We start from the raw sequence: 19,335 nt of genomic DNA, 5'->3' as shown, positions 1-19,335 counted from the left end.
TAATCTGAGCTCTTTGATTGTTTCTTATTGAGTAGCCTATGCAGTATAGATGAATAACGATCGACAAAACAAGACTAACAATGCCCGCAAATCCACACGATAATGTTGTATATGTCGCGTCGTTGGCGTAAAGACTGCTTGTGAGTGTTTCGAGACCTCGAGATTGATCACTCCCGAAGTCCCGAACGTCAAGCAGCCTTGAATCGTCACAGTTGTTTATACCTGACTGAACTTTTATCTACTTTGGCAATTGTTATATATGTATAAACAATCAAGTAGCCTATTTGAAACATCATCTCTACCTTTCAATGTATAATAATCCGTTCCCCAATCTTTATTTAATTACTAGAACCTTATTAGAAGGCTAGGAATTATCTTTTCATATGTTTGAGATCAAGTGTGCAATCTCAAGTAAAAAAATATTAACGTTATGTTTTATGTTTCTTAGAAATGCAAATTTATTTGAGAATTGTTTTTTTTTCCTATTTATATAAATAGTTAATATCACATAATAGAACCAGAACATATTGATAACTAAGATACTGTTCTGTTTTGTCTTTTTGTCTCATTTAAACATGCTATCTATTTCAATAATGTATGTTATTCGAAGTCACGAAATCTTTCCATGCCAACCAAATGCTATTTCGAGAATGATGAGCGAGACTCGAAAGACAAATGCAACGAACACAGCGAGCGAGGGCGGCAGTTAGTTTTGTTCATCTCTATCATACAGTATCATATCGGAAATGCAGTAAACGAAATAGTAGTAAGGTACGATTTCTTAAGACGTACGTTAAATGGTTGCGTTACAATGAATCGATAACACATTGACCACTTTCTAAGATGTTAATGAACAAGTACAGATCTCGTAAAATATTAAATTTACAGCCTATGTTTATTAGAACTTTTTGTATTGTTTTCATTGCTACTACCACCTTTCAGGATTATGAATGTTTTTTTTTTAATGACGAACTTGTAATTACATTTTAGAAGATACAAATTTTAGGATTCATGTTCATTAACATTTTTTCTTATTTTGCTGTGAAGCACCACCTCTGAAAATATTTTTAACACCCTGTATAGAAAAAAGAGGTTATTGTGGGACTGTACAAATACTATCTCGCAATCATCAATTCCATTGAGCTAAATAGCCTCGGAGTCTACACAGCGTCGTTAAATAACAAACTACACATAAATAAGAATAAATTAAAGAACACTGTGGGCGTTACAATAGGCCTATAACATTTACTGTTGTGTCACTTCTTACTTTCCATTCAGTCATTAATTCATGTTTCTCATTAATGTATCACCCTCTATCTTTCACTGATTTATTCACTTTTATCTTCCATTGATATAATAACTATATTTCACTGAGGTATTGCCCTTTATTCTTCCTTGATATTTTAATTTTACCTTTCATTAACGTGTTACGCTTTGCTCTATTCTTAATTTATTTATTTAATACATGTTTCGTTGAAGCATTTCCTTTCATTCCCTTTGATATGCCTACATTACTTTTCTTTCATTCATGCAATATTTTTAATTCTTAATTGATCCATTACTTTATCTTTCATTCTTGCATTAAATTTTATTCTTCGTTAATTAATTCCATGTTTCGTTGATACTTTTACTTTCATCATTTTATGCATTATTTTTTTCTCATATATGCAACATTTTTCATTCTTAGTTGATGTATTACTTTTGTCTTTTATTCATGCATTACATTTTATTCTTCGTTAATTAAATCCATGTTTCGTTGATAACTTTACTTTTATCATTTGCTATATTATTTTTTCTCATACATGCAATATTTTTCATTTTTCGTTGATCCGTTACTTTTATCTTTCATTCATGCATTGAATTTCATTCTTCGTTAATCCATTACTTTTATTTTCACTTACACATTTCCTTCCATAATTATTTTCATGTGTTATTTTTTTATTCATACAATATTTTTCATTCTTAGTTCATCCTTTACTCTTCTCTTTCATCGATGCCTTACATTTTATTCTACATCGATGCATCGATTTTCTTCATAGGTGTAATTCCTTACTTTTGCGAATGCAATATCCATTTCTTTCTTCGCTGATACAGTCTGTAACTTCTTCATTGATGCATTAACATTCATTTCTTACTGATGCATTATTTTGTATATTTTATTATTATATTAGTACGGTTTACTCTTCTCCACATCATATTAATTTTCATTTTAACTAATGTAGGATTACTATTTACTCTTCGCTCATGTATCATTTCTTATTCTTCCCTTATGCTTTACCTTTACCTCTTACTCACTAATAGATCACTGATGCACTATATTTATCTTCCACTCAGATAATAGCCTACATATTATTTTCGTTTTTTTTTGTCATTTTTTTGTCTTTCATTGATGTATTGCTTTTATCACTGTGTTTACTATTCATTGATATATTATTTTCTAATTTCATGGTTGAGTTACTTGTTGTGTTGTATCTTCACTCGCAGCGATGCAATTTTTTTTTCACTCTCTGGTCATTTTCTATTTTTAACTCTCGTACAATTTTTATTTTTCTGTGCTACGTTTTTATTTCCTCACTTAATTCGCATTCATTTATAATTGCATTTTTACGTTATATTTGCTACCTTTTTTGTTAAATGTCATGCAACTTTCAATTTGCAATTGTTACATAACATTTTATTATTTACGGTTGACTCAATGTTAAATTTAACAATTGTGTTACTTTTTATTTTATAGTGGCTTTATTCTTTATTGAGTTAATTTCTATTTTTCATAGCTACTCGGCTTTATTTTTAACCAGGTCGAAGCAGTACTTGCCCTGCCAGGACATCTCTCGTGTGTAAATACAGCAACGGTGATGTAAGCTACGGACGTCTGTGGGTCCAGGACTCCGTGCTGATGCTGTTTGCGGTCGGTCTGCACACCTGTTCTGTTCCACTTTTTACATCTTTGCTTAAATCATTCGCCATCCTCCGTGGTCCGTGCCTAACGTTAAATCTGCATTCAACCCAGTGAGAGGCGATGCAGATAAAACCATCAGAAAGACTTCAATGAAAAGCGAAATAAAGCCACCACTAACACCGCAAGGTCTGTCTGCTGCAAAGAAACAAAATAACATTCATTAGCTCTTTTCAATCACATAAAATTTGACCCATGAATCCCGTTCCACGGCTGACGGACGGGTTCCAGATCAAATCCTGTTGGACGTTAGCAATGACTTTGGAGGCATCTTCTGTATGCTTTGAATGGCACTTTTGGGCCACTCTCCTCCAGCACTAATTTCTGCATATTAGAATTTATTGAAATTCTATGATTTGCTTTTTGTCCCTACATTCTGGGTTGGAACTTGACTTAGCTAATTCTAACACACTACATTAACATACGCGTAGTGCACTTTGTAAATTTGTAGTGTTTTTTGTAACGAAGTTTTACTCCTGGTTGAATGTTAGAGAAGGCCATATGGCCTTAACTCTGCCAGGTTAAATAAACCATCATCATTGTTATTATTATTATTATTATTATTATTATTATTATTATTATTATTATTATTATTATTATTATTATTATTTTTATCGTTTTGATAGCCACCACATCTTATCGCAGAATATTCTTTTTTAAAATTTCATTATGCATTTTTTTAACATTAATTTACATTTTCTTTTTTGTTCATTTGAATTGATTAGGATGCCGATATTTTAAATCCAAGATTTGGACGGCTATCATTTCGATGATATTCTCTCTTATTATTATTATTATTATTATTATTATTATTATTATTATTATTATTATTATTATTATTATTATTATTATAAGTCACACGTTAAGCGAGACTGGAATCCATGTTCGTATTTACAAAAAATTGTTTTTACTTATCGTCATAAATCCTATTAAAATGGTTGTAGCGCCACTTTTTATTCACTACTATTAAAACATAATGTAATTTTAATTTCAGTTTTAATTTTATTAAAACTAATCTTATATCTTAAAATGTATTCAATGTGGATGGTGATAGTAGAAATCAATGTATTGATGTCGGTATAAAATAATTGTAACCAGGAATAATCTTTGCAATGAAAATGTGACAACATCGCATGGTATTACAAGTATTGGTGAGTGCAAAAAAGATATATATGCAACACATTCATTCATTCATAGTGTTCTGCTCAAGGGCAGGTCTTTCACTGCAAACCCAGCATTCTCCAGTCTTTCCTATGTTCTGCCTTCCTCTTTGTCTACGCATATGATCCATATTATCTTAATGTCGTCTATCATCTGATATCTTCTTCTGCCCCGACCTTTCTCTCGTTCACCATTCCTTCCAGTGCATCCTTCAGTAGACAGTTTCTTCTGAACCAGTGACCCAGCCAATTCCTTTTCTTCTTTCTGGTTAGTTTCAGCATCATTCTTTCTTCATGCACTCTTCCCAACACAACTTCATTTCTTACTCTCTCTCTGTCCATTTCACAAGCTCCATCCTTCTCCATATTCATATTTCAAATGCTTTTATTCACTTCTCTTCACTTCGTCGTAATGCCCATGTTTCTGCCCAATACAATTCTACACTTCACACAAAGCACTTCACTAGTCTCTTCCTTAATTCTTTCTCCAGAGGACCACAGAAGATGCTTCTTTTCCTATAGAAAGCTTCCTTGCCCATTGCTAATCTCCTTTTGACTTTTTGGCAGCAGCTCATGTTACTGCTTATAATTTTGAAGCTGTCCACTTGCTCTACAATCGCATTTAGAATTCTCAAGTTTACTTCCTTTACTTTAGCTTGAATATTACGAATAATTGGACGCTAGGACTAAACCGAAGGCAATATGCGAAAGCCAATACTCAGATTTCAGAAGGCTTTAATTTGGAAAAAAGTCGAAATTTATGTACGTCGTTTTTCTATTGTCTACTGTTGATCTAATATTAATATTCTATTGTCGTGTTGCCTTTGTTTTGATGCCGTACACATTTTTATTTATTTTTCATTGTTCGACTACTTTTATATAGGCCTACGGAAGTTGTTTCATTATGCTTTGATGTTTCTTTGATATTTATTACCATGTTACTCTCACGTTTTCCCATCGCGATAGTTTTACTTCCCGTCCTTGTGTTGCTTCTGACATTCTCTAATCATAACCTCAGCGAGTTTGAATCAAAGATCATGGAGTCTGCGTAGTGCAACTGAAGCGATGGATCAGTGTATCGGAAGCCATTAGAGAACATTATTTTTCCATTGAACGGGAGTTCGACCTAATTTCTTCCTTTAAAATCCTATTACAATATGCAGGACACTGTATGTTATAATGCGAACGAAGATTAGCAATTAACTTTTGACGGTGAAATATGAACCATTTTGGTACAAATTTCATAGAACTTTGACTTCGAGAAAACGAAAATAGCGTTGCAGAACTTAAGAAACTAGTGCTGACAACCATGGTCGTCATTATAATACTTTTCCTTCGCTGCAAGCATTCTTAACGCCGGTCGGCCGCTCTCTGATATTAATTAGTTATTCGAGATGACCGCCGCTTGTGGTGGCGCTGGAGTGTGGGAATGGTTTGGTCTGTTTCCCTTCACGCTCCGCCGCGCCCACCACGAATGTGTGTGCAACCATGGCGACGGGGGCTGAAGGGAGAGGAGCGCTCCGCCCGCCAGCAAAACTGAGCCGCTTCTTTGTGCTGACGGCCGGCCGCCAACCTGTGGACCGCGACTCCAAGCTGCTCAATACGGGTTCGAGTAGGACAGCAATGAGTTGGGAATACCACGACTTGAGTATGACAGATTTTCTCAGTTAAGTATTCTCCTTGAATTATTCATGTGATGAAAAAATATGTGTATTTTCCTTTTTCTTGAGTTTGTTCTAATTGTCCGAAGCTGTGGTTTAGTGAAATGATAACAATGCGATCAATTAGGTCTATTTCCAGTACAAATAGTTAGCTCTGGCCAAGCACCTTCATCGGCAAAATATATCAATAATAATAATAATAATAATAATAATAATAATAATAATAATAATAATAATAATAATAATAATAATAATAATAAGTCAATACAGACTATCAGTCAGTACAGACGATCAGTCTGTCAGTCCAAATAACCAGTCACTCAGTCCAGATGATCAGTCAGTCAGTCCAAGCGATCTGTTAGTCAGTACAACCGATCTGTCAGTCAGTACAGAGGATCAGTCAGTCAGTACAGACTGTAAGTTAGTCTGTCGGTCCAGATGATCGTCAGTTCAGACGACCAGTAGTCAGTCAGTCGGTCGGTCCATACAGTCAATCGGTACAGACTGTCAGTTAGTCTATCGGTCCAGACGATCAGTGAATCAGTCCAGATGATCGTTAGTACAGAGGATCAGTCAGCCAGTACAGACGATCAGTCAGTCGGTCCAAACAGTCGGTACAGACGATTAGTCAATCAGTCCAAATGATAGTTCAGACGATCAGTCAGTCAGTCAGTCAGTCAGTCGGTACAGACGCTCAGTCAGTCAAACAGTCTAGTCAGTCAGTCAGTCGGTACAGACGATCAGTCAGTCCAGACGATCAGTCAATCACTCCGGATGATCAGTCAGTCAGTCCAGACAGTCACTCAGTCCGGACGATGAACCAATCAGTTCAGTGAGGACGATCAGTCAAACAGTACAGACGGTCAGTCGATCAGTCCAGTCAGTCGGTATAGACAATCAATCAGTCAATACAAATGATCAATCAGTCAGTACAGGTGATCGATCAGTCAGTCTGATTGGAAGATCAGCCAGTCAGTACAGACGATCAGTCAGCCAGTCCAGACGATTAGTCACGCGGTCAGTACAGGTGATCGATCAGTCAGTCTGATCGGACGATCAGCCAGTCAGTCCAGACGATTAGTCAATCAGCCCAGATGGTCAGTCAGTCTGTCCACACGATTAGACTCGGTCAGTACAGGTGATCGATCAGTCAGTCTGACCTGACGATCAGCCAGTCAGTACAGACGGTCAGTCAGTCAGTCAGTCAGTCAGTCCAGACGATTAGTCAATCAGTCCAGATGGTCAGTCAGCCTGTCCACACGATTAGTCACTCAGTCAGTACAGGTGATCGGTCAGTCAGTCTGTCAGGACGATCAGCCAGTCAGTACAGACGATCAGTCAGTCAGTCCAAACGATTAGTCAATCAGTCCAGATGGTCAGTCAGTCAGTCCAAACGATTAGTCAATCAGTCCAGATGGTCAGTCAGCCTGTCCACACGATTAGTCACTCAGTACAGTTGATCGGTCAGTCAGTCTGTCAGGACGATCAGCCAGTCAGTTCAGACGATTAGTCAATCAGTACAGAGGATCAGTCAGTACAGCCAATCAGTCAGTACAGTCGATTAGACTGTCAATCCAAATCATCAGTCAGTCGGTCCGTTCAGTCAGTCAATCAATAGAGACGATCAGTCAGTCAGTACGAGGGATAGTCAGTACAGACAAGCAGTCAGTACAGACGATCAGACTCTCAGTCCAAATCATCAGTCAGTTAGTACAGACGATGTCAGTCGGTCCATTCAGTCAGTCGGCTCATTCAGTCAATCAGTCAGTCAGTCATTCAGCCCAGACAGGCAGTCGGTCAGTCGGTCTGTCTAGTCTGTCAGTTCATTCAGTCAATGCCGACTATCATTTAATGGGTTAGTGAATCGAGACATTCAATCAGTCTGGAAAGTCAGTCAATGAGTTTGTTAGGACATTCACTCTGTCCAATCTAGACAGTAAGTCAGTACAGACAGTCATCATGTCCGAACAGTTAGTTGAATCAACAGTCAGTCCAAAAAGTCAGTCGGTCCTTCAGTCCATGCAGACACCCGTGTCCGTAAGACTATCTCGTCTAGTCTATACAATCAATCTAGTAGGTTAGTTGGTCAGTCAGTTCAGACAATCTGCCTAAAGTCAATCAGTAGATCTGGAGAATATCAATCTAGTCAGTTTAGTCGATCTGGCAGCTAGCTAGTACCGTCCATCAATTTAGTCACTAAGTCAGCCATTGATCTTCCAGCCTGCTAGTTACATTCATTAATCAGACTCCTTAGTCAATTAGATGGTCAACGAGTGATTTAATGAGTCAGTAAATGTGTCAGTGAGTCAGTAAATGAGTTAGACAATAAGTCAGGCAGGCAGGCGGCCAACCAGCTATCAGAGTCGCATTAGTAGGTCGGTCAGGCAATGAGTTACAATACTCTCGCAATCTCTCCTATACGACAGGACTAAATTGGAAAATAAATAACATACCCATAACTTAGTAATCAATTAAACGAAATTTCATCGAAATTTACTATAAGGTGGTGTTACCAACAACGTACGGGCGTGCCTGCTTCCCGCACAGCGCTGCTGTGTGCCTGGCTGCAGAACGGCCGGGGGCGGGTGCTACATTATCCTATAAGCCATTCCCATGGCAACCAAAACAAAACACTCAACTCATATCGCCATATTAATTACGGGCACTCCAAACAACATCGCATCGCCGGGATGCATTATTCAAGTGCGGCCGTTACATTCAATTCGGACTTCATTCGAGCCAGGGGTCCACAGTTCGTATTCTCTTCCGAACAAATGTGTTGGCCAAGGTGACACTTCATGCAGAACTACGGTTCAACAGACATGATTTCCCCTGCTGTCTTTCACCATCCTTCATGGGGGAGTGCTGACTTTGCCAAAGAATATATTATTTCCAGAAATATTAGTAGGTTACGAGAGACATAACATCTGATCAGCTAGTAGACTTGGATTTGTTTTGGAAGGAATATAGCAAGTAGAGTAAAATCTCTTAATATCATACATATACTGTAAACTACAGTACATTAAAAATAAATTTACTCTAATTTGTAGAAATGTGAGAATTGAGTTCTACAAAAGTAAGCTGTACAATTGTACTTTATTATTGCATAGAGCGTATTCCGAATCTCACCGGTGAGCAATCCGATGGCATCACGGTGTTCCGAATTCCACCGATGATGTCATTGATGCTCCGCCGGTGTCGCACCGGTGCCATTAACTTGCAGAGGTGGTGGCAATCTCCATCAGCCGCCATCAGTGAATCTGATTGGTTCTTGTATAGGGCGGGAATTAGCAGACGAATAACATCGTGCACTGTTGTGTCATGGCGGTGTGTTCTGATTTAGTTCTGCTGTATTGTTTGTAATGAGCACAACGTAAAAACAATATGTTAATGGCTTATTAGCGGACATGTCAACGGACTAGTTATTACTACTTGTTCAAGAAATAAGCTGTTTATGCTCTCTTTTCTTTGAACTAGATGGGAGTACGAAAATTTCGCAAAATTTTGTAAGCGTAGCGCAGACAACAACTTGTACAGTCGCCATGACAGTCATCGATCCTTCCAGCAGTTTTGTTCCTAATTGCGCTGCAACGTGACGTCATTGATGCCACCGGGCCGGTGAGATTCGGAATACGCTGATACTTACAATTTACAAGTGAAATTGCTAGTGTTCAGTTCCACAGAAGTATTAGTATTACTTCATATATATGGAATTATACATTTTTCTCTGCCAATGAAAGGAAATTAATATCACCAAAACAAGAGTATCTGTAAACAATTTTACTAGTGAATAATTTCAAGGGAAAACCAGAGGTCCCGGGATCGATACCCGGCCCCGGAACAATTTTTCCCTTGAAATTATTCAAATCTGCTTTACAGGAAGCTTTACCTGAAAGACTAGATTTGCATAATTTTACTAGTATTATACACTATCTATCAAAAAGTAATTGGGCACTGTTTTTGCTTCTTTAGAACCTCGTGGTACCACCTCTTGTTGCTATAACAGCAGCCACCCTGTCAGGCATGCTCGCCACTAGTTTGTGTAGGATATCCACTGGAATGGGTCGCCATTCCTCTTGCAACATGGCACTCAGTTGGACAATGGAAGTTGGCTCCATGTTACGGCGGTACTATGCAGTGGTATGCAGACAATATTGATCACCGGTTGGACTGGCCTGCACAGAGTCCGGATCTCAATCCCATTGAGCACATTTGGGGCGAATAGGACCGGCGATTGAGGTCTCGGGAGATGCGGCCAACTTCCATTGTCCAACTGAGTGCCATGTTGCAAGAGGAATGGCGACGCATTCCAGTGGATATCCTACACAAACTAGTGGAGAGCATGCCTGACAGGGTGGCTGCTGTTATAGCAACAAGAGGAGGCACTACGATGTTCTAAACGGGCAAAAACGTGTCCAATTACTTTTTGGTAGATAGTGTATTAACATAGTATAGTTATATACAATAAAAGTGATTTAATACAGTTATATGAACACTTTGTTCATATAACTGTATTAAATCACTTTTATTGTATATAACTATCTTACTCATGAACACTGTTGCATCTGACCTAACTTATATAATTTAATAACATAGTATAGTTTGAATAATTTCAAGGAAAAATTGTTCCGGGGCCGGGTATCGATCCCGGGACCCTTCGCTTAGCGCGCGAACGCTCTTCCGACTGAGCTACCCCAGGAACTGTACAGTACACGACACCGTCACAATTTTTCCTTTGTATCCACACGACTCAACTGAGCTGACAAGACGCCAGAACTCTAATATGAGTGCACACAAATATTTGTGTGACTTAAATGAAGGGTCCCGGGATCGATACCCGGCCCCGGAACAATTTTTCCTTGAAATTATTCAAACCTGCTTTACAGGGAGCTACTATCTGAAAGCCAGATTTGTATAATAGTATAGTTTATGAAATATCTGGTCTAGTAACAGTGAAAGTTATAGGGAACATTACGAAAATCGTGGTGTTTATAAATAAAGAATAAATTCCGCATTTAAAACAGAAAATGAGTATAATGAACGTTTTAGGATAAATGGTATAACTTAGAGTTGCAAGATAGTTCTAGCCACCTGTTTAACTTAAGAGTTCGGATTCTAAGACTAATCTTGCTTTCACCAGTTACACCTATAGCAGATAACCACACACTTCATTCAGCGTCATTAAATAACTGATTAGGGTATCGCATCAGTCTTTATAAGAAAATCATGGCTGCCCACAAGATATAGACAGTTACAACTGCGCGTTTTTACGAAAACTGACATGTAGAAGTGCCACCAACGCACGGACGACTTCATAGCTGGGTTAAGCCAATTACTTCATATATTTGTCACGAGAAAGATTCAAATGGACGAATGTCATATAAATCGACTCAGATGTCAAACTGTGCATCACTCTTTCATCATAAATCTCCATCTGCAATCGTTTCAAAATGGTGGACTTGGGTCACAGTAAACTCGTTCAATACAGAGTTATGAAATTTTGTAGTGCGACACGTCATTCAAATATAACCAGAGTTATTGCAGACTTTAACACAACAAAACAAATGACCGACGGGTTTCATTCTGAAGTAATATCGGGAACAATTTCTGCGCAGTTCGAAGTTCTGTTGCAACATGGTGGAATATCTTGTTTTGCATTATGTGAAACAAAAAAAGATTAGCCGATAACTTGGCAGTGAGAACTGCGTATGCTACTTGTCTCACTCACCAATTCACCATCCCAATGGAATAATTCTGAAGTCCTTACGATAGTACTTAAAAGGGGACATAAACAACTGAAACCACATTAGATGGGGAACCCTAACGCTCGACTTGTTCAAGTAACAGTGCTTCCTCTGCAACAGTTCAATGTGACGCCCAGTCTTTGATTAATAGAATTATTTCTGACAAGCAAACATTCTCATGGGAACTGATAAAAAAATATATATATTATTTTCCACCATGTTAACAATGTCAAAACAAGTGCTTATACAAATTGTGGCCACTCGAACGTAATTACGAGGGCTGTAAAAAGTAAATTTCCCTGGGGCCGTTTACAGAAAGAAAACAAAATTTCATGGCACGATTTATTTATTTATTTTGCTAATAACTGTAACATAAAATATAATAAAATCAGAAAAAAAAAACTTTAGCTCACCCCTGACAGAGTAGAACTCGTGCTCAGGGGCGGGTTCCTGAATTGAAATTAAGAATTATATAATACAATTGTCTTACGTCTACTACGCAATAAGAATACATAAATTTAAATTTGCAATTTTTCATTCTTTATAAAATCCATACATAACTTTTTAAATTGAATACTAGAACTATTAGAATTGACAAGATTAGGATATTTAAATATAAATTACTACTATGATTAAATACTGTAGTAGTGTTGCATTTTGGTTCAAAGAATCTTAAAGAATTCATACGTTTTGTTTCATAACTATGATAATACAATTCGAAATTATTTTGATTTTTATGTATGAATTTTATTAAGCCGTGAAAAGGTGTATGGCCCTTTCCTTTTCGTCGATGCGACAGTCACAGGTAATTCGTACCTAGACATGTTACAGTTATGGCTTCTTCCACAACTGGAACAGGACATCGGAGGTCTCATTTTTCAGCAGGATGGGGCACCACCCTATTACCACTTAGATTTCAGAAACGAACTAAATACACGACTTCCAAGGAGATGGATTGGACGTGCTGGCCGTGAAGATTTAGAATGTTTGTGTTGGCCTCCACATTCCCCCGACCTCACTCCTTGTGATTTTTTGTGTGGGGTTTTATAAAACAAAAGTGTATCAGCCACCATTACCACCTACCATTGAGGATCTTCCTGTCCGCATCACAGAGGCCATTGCACTGTTTGATGGTCAAATGCTACAACGTGTATGGCAGGAAATTGACTACAGACTTGATGTGTGTCGTGTGACACAAGGAGATCACATTGAGCACAGGTGACTTACTTACGGTTGTGAACCAAATGCTTCTCTTTCTGTTTCATGTTTTCCAGTGAAAAAATTAAAAAATTGCTGGAGTTTCTGTTTCTTTTGATACCAATTTCATGTTTTCTAAGTTTTTCTGATTTAAGAATAGCACATGTGATTTAACCGAATTGATAACAAAAAATATTTGAGTTTCTCTTTCCATTGATATCAATATCATGTTTCTAAGTGTCTCCTAACGATAGTTATTCAAGTTTGTAATCGGAAAGATCATTTATAGTAACACTGTATAATAAATTTGTCTTATTTTAAGAACATTAAAGTCTAAAAACAAATTTTTAGATTGAAAATCATTAGGTTTATGAAGATATACTTATTTTAATTATTTTCTTCTGTAATAAATAAAGTGGATTGAAATTGGTTTTAAATAAGCTACCCCATCCTACAGCAATTGTTGATATATTTTTCAACACATTCCCCATCGAAATTGAGATATATGTCATACCGTGACATCAACTTTCGTAGCCCTGCGTCGTAGAAGTATACCGCCTGGAAGCGGAAGCAGTGTGTAACAGCCGTCTGCACCTCTCTATCGATCCCATTGTATGACCAATGTCTCAGTTCCTGTGAGAAATATGTTTAAATATAGCTCAACACTTGTTGCATCTATTCCATTAAATGTTTTTCAATGAAATTGTGTTTTCTTTCTGTTAACGGCCCCTGGCGAACTTATTTTTTTACGGCCCTCGTAATTGCGTTCGAGTGGCCAAAATTTTTACAAGCACTTGTTTTGACATTACTAACATGGTGGAAGGAAAAAATAACATTTTCTTCTGCCCCCATCAGTATGTTTGCTTCTGAGTGTTACAGGGCTTCACAAATATGTGACTAATGTCGTTCTCTACGAATTATGATAGAAGCCCTTGACTTAGTTTCGTATGAGCCTAGATCATATATGTAACAGATAACTCCTCGCTACGTTAAAATCGGCAGCACTTTGAAGAGAACAACCGCCAGGATCGCCACCCGTCCGCCGTAAACGAACACGAGATGGCAGCACAGTCGCTAATGCAATTCAAATGGGTATTATGACGTGACTCCTTATGTAACAACTAGATGGCAGCGTAGTAAACCTGACAAAATTTGTTAACCTCAAAGCCTATAACCCCGACATATCTGTTACATATATGATCTAAGGTATGAGGCAGAATTCGAACTGTTACTTACTTTCTTAAAGCCTCATTACTTGTTACTGACATGCATAATTGACATGCCAACAGTTATACAAAACTCAGCTGTCAGATAGGGACTACTCGAGTACACTCCCAATATCTCTTTCCCGCCTTACATTTTCATTCTGCTGTGTCGGATAATCTCCCGAGTTGTTAAACAGCGTTATAAATGAGGAAGAGTATAAATGGGGGAGCTCGAAAAGCAAGAGCAAATTTAGCCTTGAAGAATTGAATTCAGAGCCCTCTGTTATCAAGTACGAGAACTATCGGATCACCGCTCCACTTTATTCCACTTTTCACGTGCGTAGCAATCCATTTAAACAAAAACTATCCCTCTGTCCTCCACCCCCAAAACCACCCCTGTGTGTGTAAATCACACTGCGAATGGAGTGGCTACTGTTTACATGCAGACTAATTGGCTTGGTTATTTAGGGCTCCCCCTCCCTTTCAACCCCCACTCTCAACCCCTCACTTTCCTGATGGGGTAGTCGGATATAAAACCCACGGAATTTTGCTTTTTTTCCGTTCAAATAAATAAAACATTTACTCGTCGCTTTATATTAGCCACGGCGTTGCAAGATTGACGGGCAGCGCCATAGTCGTTAGAGCGGTGGCCAGGTGAAGCTCGCTAGACTTGTTGCTTGGTTACCGCTCGGCAGGCACTTGTTTATCATCGCGAATCAAAACCCGCTGCGTGCACAAAGGTATCCCCAGGCAGTAGCAGCTCGGGAAGGGCATGGAGGTGCGCTACTCCAATGTTACGCGTCAGCTATCTTAGCCTACGGAAAATATGTGTGATTAAATGATGGACAGACCCTCGTGATACATATTACACATCAATTAAAATAAAACTTTATTACATAAAGTGCTGTCAAAATATCTACTCTGAAAATTTTGTCTTTTTTTTCGTTGTTGGTAACTCTATAGCGTCTATTAGTTGCTTTATGGCTGTGCTAACAGATGGAGTTACTTGTCAACAATGCGGCGCTGAAACGTGTGTTCAGGTTACTGCCCAGCGACAGTCCTGAGATATATATATATATATATATATATATATATATATATATATATATATATATATATATTAATATTTGTGATGATTGGTTAATCAATATTAACCCGACACACTCACAATCACACTCACATTCATACAAATTTCCAGACTCTAGACACCCAGAGAACTCTTCTTCAAGAAAAATTCACCGAGAGCCGAACCCGGGAATCGAACCCGGGACCTCCTGATCCAGGCAGTCAAAAGTTTGTCTTGCAGTCAGAAAGTCTTACTGTTCGAAATAGCAATCTGCTCCAGATCATTCTCCGAGAATATACAACACACAAACATCTCCACCACAAATCCTAGTCCAACACTCCAACATAATTATTTTCCTAACACACCAACAACCGATACTTTAAAAACCGGCTCTGCCAACCGAAAAATGAAAGACAATACTATTTGCAATACAGAATAAGACATTCCGCGAACATATAGAATGAACCGTAAGTTATTCTTTGAAATATTTTAAACAAAAGAATACAATTTTGCTCGTTCTTGTCTTCTTTTCGAGATAAAAATGGTTTTACGAGTATATGACACATTTCATAGCATATTTTGGGAGGGCCATTGATTTAATTCCTAATATGCTCAGTCAATTTAAGAGAGCAGTGTACTGTGATAATAAATGATTCAAAGAAAGTTAGTTTCGTCCTTTAAATGTGTAGAAATTTGATCCGAACAAATTTAACTTTTATTTCTGCTAAGGAATTTAAAAATATTACATTTGTTCCAATCAAATTTCTGCACATTTAAAGGACAAAAATATAACTATTTCAATAATTTATTATCACTTTACACTGTTCTCTTAAACTGACTGAGCAACTTGGGAATTAGGCCTAATCAATAACTTTCCCAAAACATGCAATGAAATATTTCATACAAAACAGTTTTTGTGTCGAAAAGGAAGCAAAAACGAGCAAAATTTTATTAAACCTTTTTGTTTGAAGTATCTTAAAGAATAACCCCCTGAAATTAGCTAATGGAATGACTTACGGATCACCCTGTATGTGTAACCTACTGCTCATGTACCTAATGGCATGATTGAAGTCAATAATTAAAGTATTTATAATGGATGTGGTTTAAGTCCAAAAATTCCTTCCGAACCTTTTTTAATGTAGATATTGTATTATATTGTATTTCTGGTGATGTGGTAGAGAAGGCCTGATGGCCTTAACTACACCAGAATAAATAAATAAATAAATAAATAAATAAATAAATAAATAAATAAATAAATAAATAAATAAATAAATAAATAAATAAATAAATAAATAAATAAATATTCTATAAATAGTGAAAATATCATCTGATACGAATATCTGTGGAAACATACAACCAGTATGTCGTTTTCATTGATAATTTTTCAATATAACAGGCCTATGAAAAAAATATAATAATTATGAAGGCTGATTCTAATCTTTCTCCGGCGCCGGCGCGATATAACGCCATAGCCATATCACTAGTTGCCTGGCGTGGGGGTGTTTTCATGCCTTTGTGTACGATTTCGTTCTACTAAGCTATATCCGATCGTATGATTGTGAAATTTGAGGTCCTCGTTCATATTACAGCATATGTACACAATTTGAGCAAAAAACAATAATTGCCCACGCAACAAGAAAATCGGAATACGTTCATTTTGATTTTAATTATATTTTGTTTAAAATGTCTGCTAGGCCAATGGTGGCATTTAAGTACCCTGATGTCAGAGAAAGGGTTGAATAAAATTAGATTATCTTAACAGGTGAAGATCCCTCATTCTTAATAATAGTTATAATATTTTATGTATATTATTCCCGAGTGAAATGACTTGTATACACAATATAAATAAAATTTGCCCTATGATTCATATAAGTCGCTGAGCGCAGACAGGGAGATATCATGTCTAGAACCGTTGTTTTTCTCTGATATTGAATACTGAAACTCCCGTTACTGTGAGAATTTCAATCTTTAGCCTAAGTTTTACGGAGTTTTGTATTTTCATTTATCCCCTATTTTACTGGTTTTAATTTTTGCTAACAGTGAAAAATGTTCAACTGATCTGAGGAAGCATTATGTATAAAAATGTCCTTAGACTAAAACTGCACTCAGGTCATTGTAGGAAAGTGTAACCTGGGGAAAACTAGGATAAGAGAGAGAGATTCAGTTAGTCTTGAAACGGTCCAGCAATGACCCAGCCTTCACAGGAAGAATAAGATCCCACATATTCAATTTGCTCTTAAATATATGTAAACTGTTTGTCAGGATACATCTTTCTACTCTGTACAAACTTTATTCATTCTGCAAAATAATAAAAGATCTGTCAGGAAAGGATATTTTCAAAGACAAAATTATTTCAGTTAATGGATCTCATTTGACTCACGTTGATAAAATCAATAAATACCATCAAAGATAGAATCCAGAAATTCCGCTAAATACAAGCGTAGGAGCCACGTATGCAACCAATTTAAGCAAGTGCACAAAATTGGTTCGAGAAATACAGATAAAGTGGAAACAGCAATAAGTAATAATCCAACCCATTGTACTCTCTACAACAAGAATCATCCCACTTACATTTACTGAGCATCTACAGGGTATGAAATTATCCTAATTAACCTTATCTCTTGGTGAACTCTAGTTCCGAATACTAGGCGCATTATTTGAAGTGTTTTATCTCTGCCAGAACAGTAAATTGGAATATATGTGTACTACATAGGCCTAATATCCTGCATATACGCTATAGTCCTATTGTCAGTTATAATCTCAGAAAAATTAATAAAATAATAATAATAATAATAATAATAATAATAATAATAATAATACAATTTTTCACCGTCAATCGATCCTTTTGTCTTCATTTAAGGGGAATGAGGGGTGAAATTTCAACTTCCTACATTTTTCAAGCTACGTAGTTGATTCTTTGTACACAGAATCACTGTGTGATAGCTAATGATGTGGTGGAGTTTTATTTTTGTGAGTCAATTATTCTCTGAGGTATTAACAAAAATATTTTTAAAAAATCTGCATATTTCAAAATGAAATGTGTCGCTCAATTTTTCCGCAAAATGTGTGAAAAATTTTTTGGAAGACCAATGGCATATTTAGAAAAACGTCACATATTAGTTTTCCTACATCTCTACTACAAAAGTAGAAACAAATTTTTATGACCACTGCATATCTAAAAATGTAAATTTTCCATTGCCACTATAAATATTTCATTTCTTATTTAAAAGGCATCAATTTAATCACAAAACCCATGCGCTAGTGCTTTTTACTCAAGGACACGGGCCACAAACGCTGGCGCTGGCTGTAGTGGCGATATTTACACAGGTCCAACGAAATTTTCGAAACCAGGAGTCACAATTAAATTTAATAGTTTTAATAATTACACAAGATTTTTATTTGAAATATATAGAGAATATTTTACGAATTACGCACTTATGTTTTGATCTTTAAGTAAGGTAAATATTGTCGGACTAGCCAATTTTAATTGATTTTAGCTATTGATATTATTGTCATCTCAATGACTAATTAATTTTAGTAATTATTAATGGTAACTTAATCATTTCAGTTAGTAATTTTTGTAATGAATAATTGAGGAAAATGGATAATTAATGATTGAACTAATTCGTAATTAATTTTAATTAATAGTTCAATTAATCTTTCATTGGTTATTATGTAGTTTATGGCAGACAAACTGACATGACTAGAAGCATTAACGCCTTTCGTAAACTCTCGAAGGTGAGCATCATAATAAAACCAAATAAGGGTTCTAAATAAGAGATACTAGGCATCTATTAATAGGGAACGGAATAAATAAAAATGAAATAGCTACCCAAGGTCATAAATTATTATCTTCCTTATTAGCAATCTACCTTATTATATGCAACATTTTGCCAACAATTTTGTAAAATTAATAATGAATTTGTTGTAGCTTACATTAACTGCTGTTCACTTTCTCAAAAAAAAAAAAAAAAAAAACAATAAAAAGTTCAAAGTGTGAAAAATTACTTTTCTTGCTCTCAGCTGCGTTGCTTACTTTCAACTGAGGTTAGACAAAGAACACGATGCCTTAGAAGCACAAACATTGATTTCCCATAGTTGTCGAGAGATGGAAAATTATACCGGAGAAGTTAACAATGTATCTCTTATTAGGGCCCTGTCTCTTATTTGGGTACTTTACCTTATAGAACATGCAATAAAAATTTAATGTTCCTAGCATCAAAATTGAAGACATTATTACAAAACCAGTCCTAGTCACTTTTAATGAATTGAGTTAAGGACACATTTGCTACTATTTCAAATGTTTATAGACTTCAAAATGACACATGTCAGGTGCAATTGCCAAA

This window comes from Periplaneta americana, chromosome 15, assembly GCF_040183065.1.
Source record: "Periplaneta americana isolate PAMFEO1 chromosome 15, P.americana_PAMFEO1_priV1, whole genome shotgun sequence".
Taxonomy (NCBI): domain Eukaryota; kingdom Metazoa; phylum Arthropoda; class Insecta; order Blattodea; family Blattidae; genus Periplaneta; species Periplaneta americana.
This window is presented reverse-complemented; position numbering follows the sequence as displayed.